The 5,791-nt window shown below is 37.2% G+C and overlaps 1 pseudogene; it reads left to right on the plus strand.

Annotated features, from left to right (window-relative positions):
* The first annotated feature begins 2,243 nt into the window (after nucleotides 1-2,243).
* LOC147920513 (uncharacterized) lies at nucleotides 2,244-5,261 on the plus strand (annotated as a pseudogene).
* The last annotated feature ends 530 nt before the right edge of the window (nucleotides 5,262-5,791 follow it).

A 5,791-nucleotide genomic window follows, 5' to 3' on the forward strand; every position in this document is an offset into this window, starting at 1 on the left:
GACAGAGGAGAAGAACCAGTTAAGGTTAGAAGAAGTGAAGATGTTACTGGAAATCAAGTGAGATTGTTAATCAACAAGATTAGGATTCCACAAAGAGAAAACAATTGTGTGATTGTTGAGAATTCGATTTCTAATGAAGAAGAAACTACAGAGAAAGAGATAGTTGATCACCAGAGCATAATTGTTGGTGCAGAATTCAGATCTGATAAAATTCAAGAGGAATTCGGGCAGGATGAGATCTGTGCAAAAATCGGGTCTGATAAGATCCGTGCACAATCCGGGTGTACGGACAGTGTGAAAATCATCCAAGACGAGAGTCATGCAAATTTCGGGTATGATTCGGCCTGTGAAGATTTTTGGAAAATTTCCTTTTCTGCCAAGGTCAAGCAATACGTGTGAGGTGATGCTATATGAGTTTTTCATAAAAGCTAATGGGCTAATTCATGTTGCAAAAGAGAAGACACCATCGTTAGAGGAAGCACGAGTGATTTTAACTAATTTTAAGGAGTTGAGTTCAGATGGATATCTACATTACTTTCCTCCTATGCGGGATAAAGAGATGATCTTCTTTAACAAGAAGATAACTCGAGGACGAGTTTTCTTGGAAGTGGAGGAGTCTGATGCAAGAGCATAATCGTTAGGATTTTAATTAATTTAGCTTTTAATTATTAATTCTTAATTATGTTAATTTCTATTGGTTTTCCATTCTAGGTTAGGGTTTAGCTAGTTTTGAATTACTATATAAACAACTTTAGTTGTAATCTAAAGGGCAATCATATTATTCTTATCAATAAAGTTTTAGAGTTTATCTCTTTTATCTTTTCTGGTGCATTCCATAACCTCTTTTCTGGTGGATTCCAAAGTTTAACTTTCGAGTTTATTGCTTGCAAACTCGTTTTTGAACTAGGTTTAGCGCTTGCTTTACCTAAGATTTTCCGCTGCATTAAAAATGGATTATATTTATAATGTTGGAAAATTTGTAGACCAATTTAAAATGTGGAAGTGTTTTCTACTGAATCATACATCGTTTCGGACAAGGATTGTGGGTTTTTTTTTTATTCTTTTGTCCCCTTTCCTCAGCGCCTTGTTTGCATTTTATGGAGAGATTCCTCTATCTTTCCAACTTTTATCTGCTGGGTCACTTGACTGCACAATATCATAGATACAAAAGCTTAAAATGTCAGCAAGAAGAGAATATCAAAAAGATAACTAACAATAGAGAAAAGAAACTACTTCACAAGCACTATGACATCTAAAGAGGACTTTGAGGATGAATAATAATAATTAGGAAGAACATTTTCATCTTTAATCTCTATGGTCTCGTATGTAATGCTATATATCCTCATTATGGTTATTACATTACTCAATATGTACAACAAACAAAAAATCAAGGACAATTATCACAAATCACATGTGTCTTTTCTAATCGTTTCTAATCACAGTACTAATTTTTTATGCAATCAGAAAAACCTAATTTCTTTAGCCTCAAATAAACAAGAAGTCGTACCATGAGAAACAACGCCGATTTTCTGAAGAAAACTCTTCGATTTGTTGCCGATTTGCTCAATCATTTGCTGAACCACAGTCCCCAATTGTCACCCGCGCCGGCAGATCGAGAGAGCAACGGAGGTTTCTTTTTCTCTCCTCCGCTTGCTTTTAAACTCGTCGTCGTTCGTGTGACACAGAGACAACTTTTGCGGACAAATTTTTTTTCCTTCTGATACAATATTTCTGCCAATCAATTGATGACACATATGTGTGTCTAAACTTTGGATTTTTTATTTTAGTTTTGACAATTTTTTTTCCTTCTGATACAATATTTCCACCAATCAACTGATACCCCATCTATTTTTTTTTGGAAGTTTAATACCTGGTCTTTTCCGGTTGGAAGTTTAATACCTGGGATAATTTTTATTGTTCAATAAAACACTGGTCTATATTTTTCTTGGTTGATTAGGATCTTGTGGTTAACAGTCGTTAAGGGTTGTGACAGAATCACTAACTATGGTTAAAAATTAATAGCACGTGGTTAATTAAATCCACTGAAAGACATTGTTGCCCTTAATCGTGTAAAAGCCCCAATCTATAACCTAAATCGCAAAACCCCCAAATTGAAAACCCTAACTCAATTTTGTTCTTCCTCTTCTCTACCTCTTCGTCATTGGATCTATTATGAATCTGGGTTTTCGATGAATCTGGGCGTTTGATTACATGCGAATTGTTGTCGTTTTGGAATTGGAGAGATGAGGTATGTAATCGAATCATTGTCGTTTTGTAATCGTCATGTTGTTATCGTTTTGTTGCTGGGTTGGGGTTTTGTCTCTTATTACTATCGAAATCGATCATCTTGTTAGCATAGTTACATGGCTAATCACTTAATTTTTCATTGTGCAGTGCTTGAGAAAACCTGAAACTCAATATACACTTCAGAGGCGATGTCGAATACAAGGATGGGTCGTTTGCTTACATTGGAGGAATCAAGGCGAAGGGTATGTTGATTGACCCAGATCTGATGACATGGTCAATCTTCGACGAGTTCTGCATCGAGAATGGAGTAGCGAGTGTTGTAGAACAAGTTTGGTACAAGCTTCCACAGGAAGACTTAGGACGTGCAAGACTTATCGAAGAAAACAAAGATGTTGGGATTAGACAGATGTGTAGTGAAGCTTCGATTGGTGGGGAAGTCGATGTATACATCCAGAAAAGTATGTCTAAACCTCCACCATTTCCACTGTCTCAGACTGTTGAGCAGTGTGACGTTGAAGAGGATGTGGAGTCAAACGAAGATAAAGCTACTGACGATGCTGAAGAACCGAGAGTACAAGATGAGGGAGATGATGTGATAGAGGAAGTAGGTAATGGTGATCCTCTTTTTAGTGCCTTTTATAGAGAATCAAAAGGTGAGGGTGAGGCTAATAACCAAGCTGGGGAAGAAGCTTTGCGACAAGCAGAAGCAGAAGCATTTCGTGAAGCTGAAGAAAATGTTGCTCGTGAAGCCGAGGAGGATGAAGAACTTGAGAGACAATGCATGGATGCTGAGCGTCTTGAGCCTCTCATGGACACAGACGAAGAATGGGAAACGTTTGAACGCCATGAGAAAGAGATATCAAGAGCCAACTACGCCAAGGACAAAAAACCTTACTTGTGGCTGAAGCAGACATTTGATAGTGGAGACGATTTCAAGGATCAGCTACTGAGGTATGTATTGAAGATGAATTATGATGTGAAGTTGTGTAAATGGGGGCAGACACAACTAGCGGTAATATGCAGCCATAAGAATTGCCCTTGGAAGATTCACTGTTCTGTGGAGAAGCGCATAGGTAAATGGATTGTGAGAACATATGTTGATGGTCATAATCATGCTGTCAGTGGTGAAGCTAGAATGTTGAAACATGGCGTTATTGGAAGATTATTCAGAGATGAAGCAAGAAGAAGGCCGAATTTGAGATGGACAGACATTAAAGATGAGATCTACATGAGGTACACGATTTCTTTGTCTAAGTGGATATGCCAGAAAGCAAGGAGGATTGCTTTTAATTTGGTGATGGAAACTTAGAGGCAACAATTTGCAAAACTGTGGGATTATGAATGTGAGCTTCGGAGGTCTAATGAGGGCACCACCACTGAGATTGTCACCATTCCTCAAGAAAATGGCAAGCAACAGTTTGATAAATTCTATATTTGTTTTGAGCCGTTACGAAGAACTTGGAAGAGTTGTTGTCGGCCTATTATTGGACTGGATGGAGCTTTTTTGAAATGAGAATTGAAGGGTGAGATTCTCACAGCTGTTGGTAAGGATGCAGACAAAAGAATTTATCCTATTGCTTGGGCAATATTTAGAGTGGAAGACAATGAATCATGGACTTGGTTCATTGAGAAGTTGAAGAAGGATTTGCTTTTGGAGTTAGGGGATGGCCTTACTATTATGTCGGATAAGTAGAAGGGTTTGATCAATGCTGTTGGTGCGTTGCTTCCAAAAGCAGAACATAGGCATTGTACTTGACACATATTTGCCAACTGGAGGAAGACACATGGTGATTATGCTCATGAAAGATTCTTCTGGGCTACAGTGGAACAGAAGGGGACTACATGTATAACATCATAACTTTGAGACAATATGATCCACTTGCTTGTGAGGATTTGCTGAAAACAGATCCCAAGACATGGTGCAGAGCCTTCTTCAGTTATCACTCTAGCTGTGAGGATGTTTGGAACAACCTTTTTGAGAGTTTCAACAGGACAATTAAAGATGCTAGGAATTTTCGGTGATAAACATGCTCGAGGAAGTCAGAAGAATATCAATGAAGCGTAATAGTAAGCTAGTTGCAAAGACAAAAAAATGCAAAGGTCGGTTCCCACCAAAGGTATTGCTAATACTAGAAGCAAATCGTAGATCTTCCAAGTTTTGTTCAGTCCTCAAAAGTGATGAGCACAAATACGAGGTCTTAGAGGGAAGTGGCAGTTTCTATGTCAATCTCCTCCGTAGAGAATGTGCTTGCAACCAGTGGAATCTCACAGGCATACCCTGTCTGCATGCCATTTATGTTATCAATGAACAAAACCGCGATCCAGAAGTTTAAGTTTAACTCATTATTTCGGATCATTACTTCATTGGCTTATACATTATGAACTGATGAGATGTTTTATTTTGTAGCTATATTGATAGACGTTTACAAACAACTGTCTGGCAAGCTACTTACAAGGATAACATCGATCCTGTCAATGGGGAAAGATTGTGGAGGAGAACAGGCAAAGGACAAATTGAAGTGCCTGATAAGAGGAAAAAGCGAGGGCGTCCAAAAAATTTTGATAGGATAAATGAGCCAGGTGAATCATCAAGTAATCCAACCAAGCTCACTCGTGAAGGCAAATCTGTGACCTGCAACAATTGTAAACAAATAGGTCACAATAAGGGAACCTGCAAAAACCAAGCTGTGCAATTAGGACCTACACGCAAGAGAGGAAGACCGAGGAAAAGTCTGGTAAGCAATTTGAACTTCTATTTTAAATATATGATATCAAATAGTAATTGCAAGTTTAACACATCAGATTTGTGATAGGATAATGATGATCCATGGAGCATCGAAAATGCACCAAAGAGGTGGCATAGAGCGCATACCCAATCAACACCACCTATCGCTCAAAGCCAATCAACGCAACAACCACAACATTCAAGTGCTCCAGCTACTACTAGTGATCCAGGTAACACAAATGCAAAAGGACGTGCTCGTGGAGACTCTAGACTACACAATAAATTATAGAGTTTTATGATTACGCTAAACAAGTTAATTTAAATAAGAAAAGCAATGCAAAATATTAAAAGAAAACTGTTGTAAATTCAAGAGATTAAAAAGCTAGGCCTAGGGAATTTCTCAGGAAATTCCGAAATATTAAATCAATCAATAAATTAAGATTCAAGCAATTAAGAACAGATCTAGAACTCTAAACAATGTTGTAAAACAATTCAGTTCTCACTGCAATTATTATCTAGATTTAAAACCAGAAAATCCAAATCTCTTTGTAAAATTCTAAGTTAAAAATCAGCCTTAAGAACATGTTTAGATAAGTTCACAAAATTATTAATTCAAATCTCTTTGTAATAAATAATTTTGCTCATCAAAGGTTTTAATCAGGAAAATCAATTATATTCTCATATCAATTTATTTTCCTAAGGTATTAATTCTAGGTGATCAATCAAGAATTAATATGTAGAACAACCTATGATGAAGATCTAGAAAGATAATGAATCCTAAATAAACAGATCTAATAAATCATAAAATCCTTGTGAAAA

The sequence above is a fragment of the Camelina sativa genome, chromosome 19 (assembly GCF_030686135.1).
Source record: "Camelina sativa cultivar CO46 ecotype springtype chromosome 19, ASM3068613v1".
Taxonomy (NCBI): domain Eukaryota; kingdom Viridiplantae; phylum Streptophyta; class Magnoliopsida; order Brassicales; family Brassicaceae; genus Camelina; species Camelina sativa.